This window comes from Phyllobates terribilis, unplaced genomic scaffold (assembly GCF_046119375.1).
Source record: "Phyllobates terribilis strain yellow unplaced genomic scaffold, ASM4611937v1 Scaffold_13__5_contigs__length_258822181, whole genome shotgun sequence".
NCBI classification, from domain to species: domain Eukaryota; kingdom Metazoa; phylum Chordata; class Amphibia; order Anura; family Dendrobatidae; genus Phyllobates; species Phyllobates terribilis.
In genome coordinates this window covers 183,438,355-183,454,820 of record NW_027362773.1, presented here as the reverse complement: position 1 = coordinate 183,454,820, position 16,466 = coordinate 183,438,355, and the positions used below count along the sequence as shown (strand labels likewise).

At 44.5% G+C, this 16,466-nt stretch overlaps 4 non-coding genes across 4 annotated transcripts; all 4 read left to right on the top strand.

The window, feature by feature from the left end:
- Positions 1-983: 983 nt before the first annotated feature.
- Positions 984-1,065, top strand: TRNAY-AUA (transfer RNA tyrosine (anticodon AUA)). Its single transcript has one exon. It is a non-coding gene; the product is annotated as a tRNA-Tyr (tRNA).
- Positions 1,066-1,793: 728 nt separating this feature from the next.
- TRNAQ-CUG (transfer RNA glutamine (anticodon CUG)) lies at positions 1,794-1,865 on the top strand. Its single transcript has one exon. It is a non-coding gene; the product is annotated as a tRNA-Gln (tRNA).
- Positions 1,866-3,578: 1,713 nt separating this feature from the next.
- TRNAQ-CUG (transfer RNA glutamine (anticodon CUG)) lies at positions 3,579-3,650 on the top strand. The gene has a single exon. It is a non-coding gene; the product is annotated as a tRNA-Gln (tRNA).
- A 903-nt stretch (positions 3,651-4,553) lies between these two features.
- TRNAS-AGA (transfer RNA serine (anticodon AGA)) lies at positions 4,554-4,635 on the top strand. Its single transcript has one exon. It is a non-coding gene; the product is annotated as a tRNA-Ser (tRNA).
- Positions 4,636-16,466: the final 11,831 nt, after the last annotated feature.

The following is a 16,466-nucleotide window of genomic DNA, read 5'->3' as shown; positions in this document are numbered from 1 at the left end:
GTTAATATGGTTCCATGGTGTAATGGTTAGCACTCAGGGCTCTGAATCCAGCTATCTGAGTTCAAATCTCAGTGAAACCTGAGAAATTCTTTGTGCATAGAGGTATTATCTTTTCTGCTCACACTCAATTTGCCAATGCACATGGTTTAACATAAAAAGAGAAAGTTAAAATCCACATGGCAAAAAGATCTATCTATCAAGAAAGTTTAACTCAAAAGTTAAACTTGACTTCATGAAGCAAAACTCATATCATCTATGTCACACCAAGCAATCGTACTCTGTGACTTGTGCCAATGTTCGCATGACACTTTTTCCAGGTGGTTGAAACTGACCAGGATTTCAAGCCGAAACGGCCTCAGGAAACGACAGCGATTCTTTTCCTGAATCACCCTTTTTAGTGTTTTCCAGCATTTTTGTAAACATAGTTTGGTGATGTTTTTCTAAGTATTGTTTTGGGCATCAAATGAGTTTGTTTAAGTTTCTTTTTTGCTCGCAAAATGCTGTGAACGTCACTCAGGAACCTTCCAGGGGTCTTTCTAACCTACTCATTGACTTGTATAGCAAGTATAAAACAAGAAAAATATACCTGAAAAATGATATGCTCACGTCTGTTAACCGCTTGGTGTTTTGGGAAACTTAATGAGGTTAAAAGACGCTCAATACCTGATCATATGAACAGCAAGTCTTTTTGCATGGAAATGAATCTGTTCAAACTATTGAGCATTTTCAAAGCCTTATTCAGGAGGTGTTTGAAACAAAGTCATTCTAAATCCGCCTTATGAATTTTAATAAACCTTGAACTGTAAAAGGTTCCAATTGATGATACCTTTAAATCAGATTTTTACATTTCAGTGAGGCCTGGAATTTTGTTTCCAATTGAAATATTCCATTTTCTGAAATGTCTTCCAGAAGGATAATCACTGATATTGATCATGGTCCTATAAGAAAAGGTGTGAAACTCATAAGAATGAAACAGTGTCTGAGTAGTTGTGGCTGAGTGGCTAAGGCGATGGACTATAAATCTATTGGGGTCTTCCCACGTAGGTTCAAATCCTGCCAACTAAGTTTAACTTCATGTAATATATTGACAAATTATCTGAGTAGATCAATTTCCACATTCCCAAGTCTATCCCCCACAGAAATGGTCTATAATCTATGGATTGTATTTGTAGAACCAGCTTAACAGCATTTGTAGATCTTCTTTTGATTAGTCAGCCGGGTGAGATGTTACTTGTGCATCACACCACCAATCAAACAAAGCTCAGAGGGTGCCATCAGGTATGTGGTGCAAATCCTCCTTTTTTCCAGCGAACACAGACCACTGCCGTGGCTGATGGACTGGGATATGAACTTTGATTTGCACCAACTCTACTTGAATTATCTTTCCGATGGAACCTTTTAGCACACCATGAAAAATCTTTAGTGACTTCTGGATGAGCAGAAGTTTTGCAATTTCTTTTTTTCTCACCCTTTTTCCAGCTGATAGATCCAGCACGCTAATTATTAGCCAGATTTCATCAACATTGTAAAACTGTCCTTGTTGTGATATCATGGAACTTTAGGCACACTTGTGGAATAAAAAGGGAGGAGATATTAATTTACCAATGTGTGTTAGATATACATTTGCGGAACAGCTTTAGAACCAGTTTTCATCTTAATGCATGAATTCCCAGGTTCCATTGAGATTAGAACTCAGATCACTGGATTAAGAGTGAATTTCTCACATTTCCACTATTTACACATGCTCTTTTACTGTTTTCAAAAGAAAATGCAGCCAGCATCATTGGTCATGTGGTTCAATGGTGTTATGGTTAGCACTCTGGACTCTGAATCCAGTGATCTGAGTTCAAATCTCAGTGGAACCTTAGAAATTCTTTGTGCATAGCGGTTTTATCTTTTCTGCTCACACTCAATTTGAAAATGCACATGGTTTAACATAAAAAGAGAAAGTTAAAATCCACATGGCAAAAAGATCTATCTATCAAGAAAGTTTAACTCTAAAGTTAAACTTGACTTCATGAAGCAAAACTCATATCATCTATGTCACACCAAGCAATCGTACTCTATGACTTGTGCCAATGTTCGCATGACACTTTTTCCAGGTGGTTGAAACTGACCAGGATTTCAAGCCGAAATGGCCTCAAGAAACGACAGTGATTTTTTTCCTGAATCACCCTTTTTAGTGTTTTCCAGCATTTTTGTAAACATAGTTTGGTGATGTTTTTCTAAGTATTGTTTTGGGCATCAAATGAGTTTGTTTAAGTTTCTTTTTTGCTCGCAAAATGCTGTGAACGTCACTCAGGAACCTTCCAGGGGTCTTTCTAACCTACTCATTGACTTGTATAGCAAGTATAAAGCAAGCAAAATATACCTGAAAAATGATATGCTCACTTCTGTTAACCGCTTGGCGTTTTTGGAAACTTAATGAGGTTAAAAGACGCTCAATACCTGATCATATGAACAGCAAGTCTTTTTGCATGGAAATGAATCTGTTCAAACTATTGAGCATTTTCAAAGCCTTTTTCAGGAGGTGTTTGGAACAAAGTCACTCTAAATCCGCCTTATGAATTTTAATAAACCTTGAACTGTAAAAGGTTCCAATTGATGATACCTTTAAATCAGATTTTTACATTTCAGTGAGGCCTGGAATTTTGTTTCCAATTGAAATCTTCCATTTTCTGAAATGTCTTCCAGAAGGATAATCACGGATATTGATCATGGTGCTATATGAATAGGTGTGAAACTCCTAAGAATGAAACAGTGTCTGAGTAGTTGTGGCCCAGTGGTTAACGCAATGGACTAGAAATCCATTATGGTCTTCCCGCGTAGGTTCAAATCCTGCCAACTACGTTTAACTTCATGTAACATTTTGATGAATTATCCGAGCACATCAATTTCCATATTCCCAAGTCTATCCCCCACAGAAATGGTCTGTAATCTATGGATTGTATTTGTAGAACCAGCTTAACAGCATCTGTAGATCTTCTTTTGATTAGTCAGCCGGGTGAGATGTCACTTGTGCATCACTCCACCAATCAAACAAAGCTCAGAGGGTGCCATCAGGTATGTGGTGCAAATCCTCCTTTTTTCCAGCGAACACAGACCACTGCCGTGGCTGATGGACTGGGATATGAACTTTGATTTGCACCAACTCTACTTGAATTATCTTTCCGATGGAACCTTTTAGCACACCATGAAAAATCTTTAGTGACTTCTGGATGAGCAGACGTTTTGCAATTTCTTTTTTTCTCACCCTTTTTCCAGCTGATAGATCCAGCACGCTAATTATTAGCCAGATTTCATCAACATTTTAAAACTGTCCTTGTTGTGATATCATGGAACTTTAAGCACACTTGTGGAATAAAAAGGGAGGAGATATTAATTTACCAATGTGTGTTAGATATACATTTGCGGAACAGCTTTAGAACCAGTTTTCATCATAATGAATGAATTCCCAGGTTCCACTGAGAGTAGAACTCAGATCACTGGATTAAGAGTGAATTTCTCACATTTCCACTATTTACACATGCTCTTTTACTTTTTTCAAAAGAAAATCCAGCCAGCTTCATTGGTCATGTGGTTCCATGGTGTAATGGTTAGCACTCTGGACTCTGAATCTAGCAATCTGAGTTCAAATCTCAGTGGAACCTGAGAAATTCTTTGTGCATAGCGGTTTTATCTTTTCTACTCACACTCAATTTGCCAATGCACATGGTTTAACATAAAAAGAGAAAGTTAAAATCCACGTGGCAAAAAGATCTATCTATCAAGAAAGTTTAACTCAAAAGTTAAACTTGACTTCATGAAGCAAAACTCATATCATCTATATCACAGCAAGCAATCGTACTCTATGAATTGAGCCAATATTCGCATGATACCTTTTCCAGGTGGTTGAAACTGACCAGGATTTCAAGCCGAAACGGTCTCAAGAAACTACAGCGATTCTTTTCCTGAATCACCCTTTTTAGTGTTTTCCAGCATTTTTGTAAACATAGTTTGGTGATGTTTTTCTAAGTATTGTTTTGGGCATCAAATGAGTTTGTTTAAGTTTCTTTTTTGCTCGCAAAATGCTGTGAACGTCACTCAGGAACCTTCCAGGGATCTTTCTAACCTACTCATGGACTTATATAGCAAGTATAAAGCAAGCAAAATATACCTGAAAAATGATATGCTCTCTTCTGTTAACCGCTTGGCGTTTTGGGAAACTTAATAATGTTAAAAGACGCTCAATACCTGATCATATGAACAGCAAGTCTTTTTGCATGGAAATGAATCTGTTCAAACTATTGAGCATTTTCAAACCCTTTTTCAGGAGGTGTTTGGAACAAAGTCACTCTAAATCCGCCTTATGAATTTTAATAAACCTTGAACTGTAAAAGGTTCCATTTGATGATACCTTTAAATCAGATTTTTACATTTCAGTGAGGCCTGGAATTTTGTTTCCAATTGAAATATTCCATTTTCTGAAATGTCTTCCAGAAGGATAATCACTGATATTGATCATGGTGCTATAAGAAAAGGTGTGAAACTCATAAAAATGAAACAGTGTCTGAGTAGTTGTGGCTGAGTGGTTAAGGCGATGGACTAGAAATCCATTGGGGTCTTCCCGTGTAGGTTCAAATCCTGCCAACTATGTTTAACTTCATGTAACATTTTGACGAATTATCTGAGTTGATCAATTTCCACATTCCCAAGTCTATCCCCCACAGAAATGGTCTGCAATCTATGGATTGTATTTGTAGAACCAGCTTAACAGCATCTGTAGATCTTCTTTTGATTAGTCAGCCGGGTGAGATGTCACTTGTGCATCACACCACCAATCAAACAAAGCTCAGAGGGTGCCATCAGGTATGTGGTGCAAATCCTCCTTTTTTCCAGTGAAAACAGACCACTGCCGTGGCTGATGGACTGGGATATGAACTTTGATTTGCACCAACTCTACTTGAATTATCTTTCCGATGGAACCTTTTAGCACACCATGAAAAATCTTTAGTGACTTCTGGATGAGCAGAAGTTTTGCAATTTCTTTTTTTCTCACCCTTTTTCCAGCTGATAGATCCAGCACGCTAATTATTAGCCAGATTTCATCAACATTTTAAAACTGTCCTTGTTGTGATTAGTGTTGAGCCACCCCCGTTGTGTTCGAGTTCGGTTCGGTTCGTCGTACACCCGTGTGTTCGTCGAACTGTTCGTCGAACACCTTCGAGCACCGTTAAAACCAATGGCAGGCAAACAAAAACACATAGAAACACATAGAAAACATCTTCAAAGGTGTCCAAAAGCTGACAAACTGCTCAGAAGACACAACTAACACATGGAAAAGTGACAAGTACATATAGTCATGCGAAAAGAAAAGAGGTGGAGGAGTAAAAGGAGGGGGAGACACAGATATAGGCATGTCATGCCCTTCTAAAATCCAAAAAGTGAGAAGCCGACACTTTCAGTCCGCTCCTGCCCGTGCCACCTCTGCGTCGCCGGGTTTGTGCCAGAGCCGCGGTGAACCCTCCTGACGGCCAGCCCCCCTCTCCCAATACTGGTGCCTGTCCGCTGGTGGGTCGAGCTAGCCCCCCTGTGGTGGAGGCAGCTCAAAGCTTTTTAATTTAAATTGTCTCTCTAATTTGAATGAATACACTTTAAATCCATTTACAAGGATCTATTGGAGGGCAAGTCTCATGCCAGCAGCCGTGTAATTCCAGCTCCAGTAGCGTCCACTAAAGCTGCTGCAGTTAAAAAGCTTTTATAAGGATCGAGCTCGGCTGTCCACCGCAAGGCATCCTACTGCCAGTCCCAGCCCCTATGCCTTGGGGTGCCTTCTGATGCTCTTCACTGAGTATCCCGTGGTCCCAAAGCATTTCCTTTGAAAAAATTAAGTGTCCAAACTACAGGTGGTGTAGCTTGCTTAACAGCCGGGATAATCCGCTGACTAGCAGACACTGCTACTAGGCACAAAGTATTTCCTGGGCTAGATGCAGTTAAAAATTTGTAATTAGATACTCTCGTTGGATGCTGAGAAAGCATTCCATAGAGTCTCCTGGCACGCCATATATGATTCTCTTAAAAAGCTTGGGGTAGGGGTCTAGGGGACCCTTTTATAGCCAAAATCACGGCCCTGTATCGCAATACGTCACCTAGGCTGAAGATAAATGGAACTGTAGCACCCTGAGGGCTCGGTTGCTACAGAGGTATTGCACCTCACCCAGAGGTGTGATATCTCACTCTCAGGTAAGGATGGAGTGTGGATCAGGACCCGACACCTGCATGCATTACACCACATTGCCGTGGGGCAGGGCGACCAATATGCCCCTGAGATTGGCACGACAGTCCCTGTCCCTGGCTGGAGTGGGGGGAGAGAACACTGAGGAAGGGGAACCCTGCAGTGCAGGAGCAGGGAGTAAGCAGTTTCTGGGTGCATTGAGAAGGGAGTATAAAAGGTGGGCACTATCTTAGTTCAGTGCAGAGAAGTCTGAGCAGAAGTGGCAGGGAGCAGGGGCTCTGCATGAGCTCTGCTCTGGAGGTGGGCCTAGTAACAGAGGCCCAGGCCTGGAAGAGGGAGAAGGAAGGAAGAGGAGCGGAGAAGGCTCCAGGAACAAGGAACGAAGGGATCCCAGGGGTGCGGACGGGTGAGTCGCCATCGCACGCCCGAATCCACCTGCGTGGAGGGGTCAGGCCAAAGGGGGAGACCGGTCCCCGAAACTAGTGGAGGCAGGAAACGACCCTCAGCTAGAAACAGGAGGCTGTGACATTTTATGTGGCGCAGCCCCTCGCTACACCCGCTAGGAAGGCACCACATAGGGTCAGGGAAACTGGCGCCAAGTTTACCAAGAGGAGGCCCGAGGCAGCCGGACAGAAGGGTTGGTAAGAAAGGCCAGACAAAGGACACACAAAGGGGGTCCTGTGAAGCGCTCCAAAGTTATCTGGGAGTTGTCTGAGCCCCTCACCTGGTGAGCACAGTACGACGTGTGCAGCCGTTACCTGCAGATGTGGTCTGGATAATAAGAACTGTGAGTAAAGGCCCTGGACTGCATCACTGACTCCGTGTCGTTACTGCTGCTGCCCTGCACCATCACCCCCATCCTCCGCATACACTGCCCTGAGGCTATACTCCTCCCGTGGGGAGTTATGCTACGCTCTGCTGCACCCACAACACCAGCCTCAGCGGTCTGCCCTGGAGCGGCGGTTCACTCTGACCGCAATCCACGGGTGGCGTAGTCGGACATTTAAACATCAAAACCACATAAATAGTTCCGCCACTGGTTTGACCGCCCTGAGCCACGGAACCGGGTCGCCGCCACGGAGACTACAACCACCAGCATCCACCAAAAAGGGTCCGGCTCCGGGTGTCCCAAGGCCCAGGGGGCGCGTCAGAACATTTTCATCACCTTTCACAATCACCAATGGGACAAGGCAGGGATGTTCTCTGTCCCCTCTCTTATACATCCTAGTGACGGAGCACCTGCTCTCATCAATTCGCCATAACCCCAATATTAGGTGGATTGAGGAGGGAGGCAGCGAGTACAAGTGCTCTCTATTTGCTGATGATTAGTGTTGAGCCACCCCCGTAGTGTTCGGGTTCGGTTCGGTTCGTTGAACACAGGGATGTTCGAGGAACTGTTCGTCGAACTGTTCGTCGAACACCTTAGAACACCGTTGAACACCGTTAAAACCAATGGCAGGCAAACAAAAACACATAGAAACACATAGAAAACACCTGCAAAGGTGTCCAAAAGCTGACAAACTGCTCAGAAGACACTCTCTTTAAAAAAGCCTGCCGGCAAATTCAGCAGCGGCATACACCGGAACCCGACAATTTAGACAAGAAGGAATAGAGCATCACACATAGATTAGATAGATAGAAACATGTCAGTCACACATATAAGAAGCACAGTGACAGTGTTGGTTACTGCACTTGTCATTTAGTGTAAAGGATTTATTAAAAAAAATATTAGTGTTTTCATGCACCGTCTCTTTAAAAAAGCTGGCCGGCAATTCAGCATCTGTACCCGACAATTTAGAACAGAAAGAATAGAGCTTCACACATAGATTAGATAGATAGAAACATGTCAGTCACATATATAATAAGTACAGTGATAGTGTTGCTTACTGTACTTGTCATTTAGTGTAAAGGATTTATTTAAAAAAATAATAGTGTTTTCATGCACTGTCTCTTTAAAAAAGCCGGCCGGCAATTCAGCAGCGGTACCCGACAATTTAGAACAGAAAGATAGAGCATCACACATAGATTAGATAGATAGAAACATGTCAGTCACATATATATGAAGTACAGTGATAGTGTTGGTTACTGTACTTGTCATTTAGTATTAAAATAAAGGATTTATTATTAAAAAAATTGGCGTGGGGTTCCCCTTAATTTTAGGCTCTAGCGGAGGTTAAGCAGACGGCTGGGGCAGATGTTTGAAGCCTGGGAAGGGGGTAATACCCACGGAGCTTCCCAGGCTACTAATATCAGCCCCCAGCTGAATACATAGCCTTTACTAGCTATTAAAATGGGGGACCCCCCAAAAAAAATGACGTGGGGTCCCCCCTAATTTAATAGCTAGCAAAGGCTAGGCAGACAGCTGGGGGCTGATATTAATAGCCCAGGAAGGGAGCCATGAATATTGGCCCCCTGCCAGGCTAGAAACACCAGCCGTCAGCCGCCCAAGAAATGGCGCATTCATAGGATGCGCCAATTCTGGCACTTAGCCTCGCTCTTCCACGCTGCCCTGGTGCGGTGGCAGTGGGGTAATAGGGTTGGGGTTGATGTCAGCTTATAATGCCAGCTGACATCAAGCCCAGGTTAGTAATGGAGAGGCGTCTATAAGACACCCCCATTACTAACCCCATAGTCAAAGTTAAAAAAAACACAAACACCCAGAATAAAGTCCTTTAATTGAAATAAAGACACAATCCTTTATTGTTCTAAATTAAACCATACTTACCATCACGCCCATTCCAGCTGAAGCCAACGATCTCCTGCAATAAAAGAAAAATAATAAAGCAACCTCATCCTTACCTTTCCATGGTTCCCACGACAGCTTCAGCTCTGCTACATCGAGATGACAGGCTGGACTGCAGCAGAACGCTGCCATCCAGTCTGTCATCCCGCAGACACTGAGAAGCGCAGGCATGCTTGCGCTCCTCACTGTCTCGCTGTGACGGCATCCAGATGAGCCGAGGTCATGTGATGGTAAGTATGGTTTAATTTAGAACAATAAAGAATTGTGTCTTTATTTCAATTAAAGGACTTTATTCTGGGTGTTGTGTTTTTTTTAAATGCTTTACTAGAAATTCATGGCGGTCATGTCTAATACTGGCGTGACCCCATGAATTTTGGGCTTGGGGCCAGCTGATAATGCCAAGCTGGCCCTAACCCCTTTATTACCCAGTGAGCCACCGCACCAGGGCCCTGGATGAGTTGGGTACAGCGCCAGAAGATGGCGCTTCTATGAACGCGCCATTTTCCGGGGTGGCTGCGGACTGCAATTTGTAGCGGGGGGGGCCCAGAAAGCTTGGGCCTCCCTGCGCTGCAGATTCCAGCCCCCAGCTGCCTAGTTGTACCTGGCTGGACACAAAAATAGGGCGAAGCCCCACGTACTTTTTTTTTAATTATTTCATGAAATTCATGAAATAATTAAGAAAAAAAGGCCTTCCCTATATTGTTGTGTCCGGCCAGGTACAAATAGGCAGCTGGTGGTTGGGGGCAGCCCGTTCCTGCCTGCTGTACCTGGCTGGACACAAATATAGTGCGAAGCCCCACTTCAATTTTTTTTAATTATTTCATGAAATTCATGAAATAATTAAGAAAAAAAGGGCTTCCCTATATTGTTGTGTCCGGCCAGGTACAAATAGGCAGCTGGTGGATGGGGGCAGCCCGTTCCTGCCTGCTGTACCTGGCTGGACACAAATATAGTGCGAAGCCCCACTTCAATTTTTTTAAATTATTTCAGGAAATTCATTAAATAATTTAAAAAAAATTGACGTGGGGCTTCGCACTATATTTGTGTCCAGCCAGGTACAGCAGGCAGGAACGGGCTGCCCCCAACCACCAGCTGCCTATTTGTACCTGGCCGGACACAACAATATAGGGAAGCCCTTTTTTTCTTAATTATTTCATGAAATAATTTAAAGAAAATTGACGTGGGGCTTCGCCCTGTTTTTGTGTCCAGCCAGGTACAACTAGGCAGCTGGGGGCTGGAATCCGCAGCGCAGGGAGGCCCAAGCTTTCTGGGCCACCCCCGCTGCAATTGCAGTCCGCAGCCACCCCGGAAAATGGCGCGTTCATAGAAGCGTCATCTTCTGGCGCTGTACCCAACTCATCCAGGGCCCTGATGCGGTGGCTCACTGGGTAATAAAGGGGTTAGGACCAGCTTGGCATTATCAGCTGGCCCTAAGCCCGAAATTCATGGGGTCACGCCAATATTAGACATGACCACCATGAATTTCTAGTAAAGTATTTAAAAAAAACACAACACCCAGAAAAAAGTCCTTTAATTGAAATAAACACACAATTCTTTATTGTTCTAAATTAAACCATACTTACCATCACGCCCATTCCAGCTGAAGCCAACGATCTCCTGAAATAAAAGAAAAATAATAAAGCAACATCATCCTTACCTTTCCATGGTTCCCATGACAGCTTCAGCTCTGCTACATCGAGATGACAGGCTGGACCGCAGCAGAACGCTGCCATCCAGCCTGTCATCCCGCAGACACTAAGAAGCGCAGGCTTGCTTGCGCTCCACAGTGTCTCTCTGTGAGGGCATCCAGATGAGCCGAGTTAATGTCCAATGAACTCGGCTCACCTCATGCACGTCACTGACAGCGTGGGAAAATTCTCCTGCACTCAGCGCTTCAGCGTGGGAGAATTCTCACACTGAAGCGCTGAGTGCAGGAGAATTCTCCCACGCTGTCAGTGACGTGCAGGAGGTGAGCTGAGTTCATTGGACATGAGCTCACCTTATGCACGTCACTGACAGCGTGGGAAAATTCTCCTGCACTCAGCGCTTCAGCGTTGGAGAATTCTCACGCTGAAGCGCTGAGTGCAGGAGAATTCTCCCACGCTGTCAGTGACGTGCAGGAGGTGAGCTGAGTTCATTGGACATGAGCTCACCTTATGCACGTCACTGACAGCGTGGGAGAATTCTCCTGCACTCACCGCTTCAGCGTGAGAATTTTCCCACGCTGTCAGTGACGTGCATGAGGTGAGCCGAGTTCATTGGACATGAACTCGGCTCATCTGGATGTCGTCACAGAGAGACGCTGAGCAGCGCAAGCAAGCCTGCGCTTCTCAGTGTCTGCGGGATGAGAGGCTGGATGGCAGCGTTCTGCTGCGGTCCAGCCTGTCATCTCGATGTAGCAGAGCTGAAGCTGTCGTGGGAACCATGGAAAGGTAAGGATGAGGTTGCTTTATTATTTTTCTTTTATTGCAGGAGATCGTTGGCTTCAGCTGGAATGGGCGTGATGGTAAGTATGGTTTAATTTAGAACAATAAAGGATTGTGTCTTTATTTCAATTAAAGGACTTTATTCTGGGTGTTTGTGTTTTTTTTAACTTTGACTATGGGGTTAGTAATGGGGGTGTCTTATAGACGCCTCTCCATTACTAACCTGGGCTTGATGTCAGCTGGCATTATAAGATGACATCAACCCCAACCCTATTACCCCACTGCCACCGCACCAGGGCAGCGTGGAAGAGCGAGGCTAAGTGCCAGAATTGGCGCATCCTATGAATGCGCCATTTCTTGGGCGGCTGACGGCTGGTGTTTCTAGCCTGGCAGGGGGCCAATATTCATGGCTCCCTTCCTGGGCTATTAATATCAGCCCCCAGCTGTCTGCCTAGCCTTTGCTAGCTATTAAATTAGGGGGGACCCCACGTCATTTTTTTTGGGGGGTCCCCCATTTTAATAGCTAGTAAAGGCTATGTATTCAGCTGGGGGCTGATATTAGTAGCCTGGGAAGCTCCGTGGGTATTACCCCCTTCCCAGGCTTCAAACATCTGCCCCAGCCGTCTGCTTAACCTCCGCTAGAGCCTAAAATTAAGGGGAACCCCACGCCAATTTTTTTAATAATAAATCCTTTATTTTAATACTAAATGACAAGTACAGTAACCAACACTATCACTGTACTTCATATATATGTGACTGACATGTTTCTATCTATCTAATCTATGTGTGAAGCTCTATTCTGTCTGTTATAAATTGTCGGGTACCGCTGCTAAATTGCCGGCCGGCTTTTTTAAAGAGACGGTGCATGAAAACACTATTATTTTTTTTGATAAATCCTTTACGCTAAATGACAAGTACAGTAAGCAGCACTTTCACTGTACTTCGTATATATGTGGCTGACATGTTTATATCTATCTAATCTATGTGTGAAGCTCTATTCTTTCGGTTCTAAATTGTCGGGTACAGGTGTATGCCGCTGCTGAATTGCCGGCTTTTCATGTTTCACTGTTGGCACTGTTCCCATCGATTTGGGCAATCACTGTAATGCCACAACCACCATGGCTGTGGCATTACAGTGAGTGGCAGACAATCCCTGCATGATTGGTGCTCTAAATAGCGCCAGACATGCAGGACACGCTTTTGGTGCACGAACAGTTATCGAACATAACCTCGAACAGCCGAATTTTTTGCAAATCGTTCGGGTTCGTCGAACAACTCGAACACCGCCCAAAACAGCTCGAATTTGAGATTATCGAACAGTTCTAGTCGAACACCGCTCATCTCTACTGATGATGTCCTAGTATATATCACTCAATCACATATATCCATCCATGCTGTTATGGCTGAAATAGATCACTTTGTTACATGGTCAAATTTTAAAATCAATGTAGCGAAGTCTGAGGCCCTCGATGTCTCCCTTCCTAAATCCATATAGGATTCCATCCAGTCCAATTTTCCCTTTGCCTGGCCCTCACAGGGTATCAAATACTTAGGAATTCCTATTCATAGAGAACTCTCCCATCTATGTTATCTTAATTTTGCGCCCTTTATTGAACAACTCCATACAGACCACGGTTGGCAAGTTAGAACTGTAAGATTCACTAGGTGAACCACTGGTGTTTTGTGGAAAAGCACATGTACACTGTGTTCCAAATTATTATGCAAAAAGTGTTTAGGAGTGATAAGGGAAGAATTTGTTTGTTTGTCAGTTAAACTCATTGATGGTGATGTGTGTCAGGGCTCTTTATATCACTGTAAGCAATTGCAGACACCTGTGCTAATTAGTTTGGCAGGTGTGTCCAATGAAAGGCAAGACTACTTAAGAAGGCTGTCTCACATTATTAAGCAGCCTACATTTTCTGCCAAAATGGGAAAGAAAAAGGATGTGTCGGCTGCTGAGAAGCAACAAATTGTGGAGTGTTTAGGTCAAGGCATGACTACAATCAACATTGTGCGATGATCAGGATGAAGTGTCTTGGCAATCAAAAAGTATGTAGCTGATTCACAGTACACACGTGTGCGTGCTGATAAGGGCAAATTGAGGACTCTTTCCTACAGGCAATTACGTCAGGTTGAAAGAGCAGCGGCAAAAAAGCCTTGTCATAGCAGCAGACAAGTTTTTGAAGCTGCTGGTGCCTCCAACGTCCCCCGAACAACAAGATGCAGGGTCCTTCAGAGGTTTGCAGCAGTGCATACGCCATCCTGTCGACCTCCTCTATCCACTTCACACAAGCAGAAACGGCTCCAGTGGGCCAAACATTACATGAAGACTAATTTCAAAACTGTTTTGTTCACGGATGAGTGCCATGCAGCGCTCGATGGTACAGATGGATGGAGTGGAGGATGGCTGGTTGATGGACACCCCACGCAAACACGGCTACAGCGCCAACAAGGAGGAGGTGGAGTAATGTTTTGGGCTGGAATCATGGGGAGAGAGATTGTCGGCCCCTTTAGGATCCCTGAAGGCGCTAAAGATGAACTCCATAATGTATGTGGATTTTCTCAAACAGCACTTCCTGCCATGGTTCAAGAAGAAGAACCGTGTATTTCACAGCAAGATCATTTTTTTGCATGATAATGCACCATCTCATGCTGCATATAAAACATCTGCATCTCTGGCTGATATGGGCATAAAAGGGGACAAACTTATGGTGTGACCCCCATGCTCCCCTGACCTCTACCCCATTCAGAACCTTTGGAGCATCATTAAAAGGAGTGTCTATGATGGCGGGAGGCAGTTCACATCTAAGCAACAGCTCTGGGAGGGTATTCTGTCCTCATGCAAAACAATTGAAGCAGAAACCATCCAAAACCTGACAAATTCAATGGACGAGAGAGTTCAGAAGCTCCTTTCGAACAAGGGGTCCTATGTGAAAATGTAACATCACCTAGAATAAAGTTTTGAGTTGAAAACTGTTTGATTTCAGTTTCTAACAACCTGCTAATGCTTATAATTTCAAAAATGACCATTTTTTTGGTCTTTATTAAAATGAAAAGGTTGATCGAAAAGTTTGGGGGATCTAAGAGTGTGGCAACCCAGTAGTCATGATTACTTCGAATTCTGACAATATGAGGGTCATGCTGCAGGTAGTGCAGCAAGAAGGCACTTATGTGTCTTGTGCATCTCGGAGCCCCAAAATTATTTTCCGGGCTAGATGCAGCTAAAAATTATTATTAATTTTAAATCTGGTGAAGCTTTAGTATAGATGGCCTAATAGGATCAGTGCTGCACACTGCTACAAAGCCCAAATTATTTTCCAGTCAAGATACAGAAAAACATGATTAGTAATTTTAAATCTGGTGGAGCTTATTATAGATGGCCTAATAGAATCAGTGCTGCACACTGCTACAAAGCCCAAATTATTTTCCAGCCAAGATACAGATAAACATGATTAGTAATTTGAAAGCTTAAAACGGTTGGTAGGGTGATTTTAACCAATCATCAAGCTTTTACTCTCCCCAGGATGACACAGGTTTAGAAAAGTCGTTTCGGATCCATGATTTGTTCATCTTTATGAACGTGAGTCTGTCTACATTATCAGTGGAGAGCCGCGTGCGCTTATCTGTCAGCACACCACCAGCAGCGCTGAACACACGTTCAGACAGAACGCTGGCTGCGGGGCATGACAAGATCTCCAAGGCGTAAGTGGCTAGCTCCGGCCATTTATCCAGATTGGAAGCCCAAAAAGAGCAAGGGTCCAGTGACACAGTCATGGCTTCAATGTTTACTTGGAGATACTCCTGTACCATCGTCTCTAGGCATTGACTATGTGTCAGACTTCTTGTCTCCTGTGGCCTTGCTAAGGATGGGCTAAAAAAGTGGTGAAATGATTCCGCAAAATTGATGTTACCAGCAGATACTGTGGTTCTGTTACGGTTTGAGTGCTGAACACTTGACGGTCCCACGGTTGGCTAGTTGGAACTGTGAGATTCACTACGTGCACCACTGGTATTTTGTGGAAAAGCACATGTAAGATTCTGCAACAGTCTCTGCTGATACTCCTGCATGCGTGCATCCCTTTCTATGGCAGGAATAATTTCTGCAAATTTACTTTTGTACCGGGGATCTAACAGTGTGGCAACCCAGTAGTCAGGATTATTTCTAATTCTCACAATTCGAGGGTCATGTTGCAGGTAGTGCAGCAAGAAGGCACTCATGTGTGTTGCGCATCCAGGAGCACCAAGTCCCTGTTGTGTTGGTGGCGAGGTAACAATCATGCTTCCTTCCTCTGTCCTCTCCCACCAACCTCGCACAACAGAAATGTGATCAAGGTCTCCCTCATCTGATGAGTCTTCCATCAGTTCGTCCTCCACTTCTTCCTGGGCTCCTGCACCTTCCTCACTAGTTTGGCTGCTACCATGCGCCCTGGTAAAACCATCTCCCCCACCCTCACATGCCTGCCGCCTTGGTGCTGCCGACCGTCTGGACCTTGCAGATGTTAGCCCTTCCGCATACAACACCTCCTCCTCTTCTTCCTCCACCTCCTCTTGTGCCACCACCTGACTCCGAATTCTGTTTAACATGTGCTCCAGCATGTAAATCACCGGAATAGTCATGCTGATAATGGCATCGTCAGCACTAAACATCTTCGTCGCCATTTCAAAACTGTGCAGAAGGGTGCATAGGTCCCTGATCTGAGACCACTCCTCCAGTGTGATTTGCCCCACCTCTGGATCTCGTTGGCCCAGGCTATACGTCAGAACGTATTGCACCAGGGCTTGTCGGTGCTGCCACAGTCGCTGCAACATGTGCAGAGTTGAATTCCACCGGGTAGGCACATCGCATTTTAGCCGGTGAAGTGGAAGACCCAACGACTTCTGTAGAGATGTAAGTCGCTGAGCTGCGGGATGCGAACGGCGGAAGTGAGCACACAGCGACCGTGCCCTCTGCAGAAGGCCATCTAGTCTGGGATAGTGGGCTAAAAATTGCTGGACAACCAGGTTCAACACGTGAGCCATACAAGGCACGTGTGTGACATTGCCCCGGCGAAGGGCCGCACCCAGGTTTGCAGCATTGTTGCAC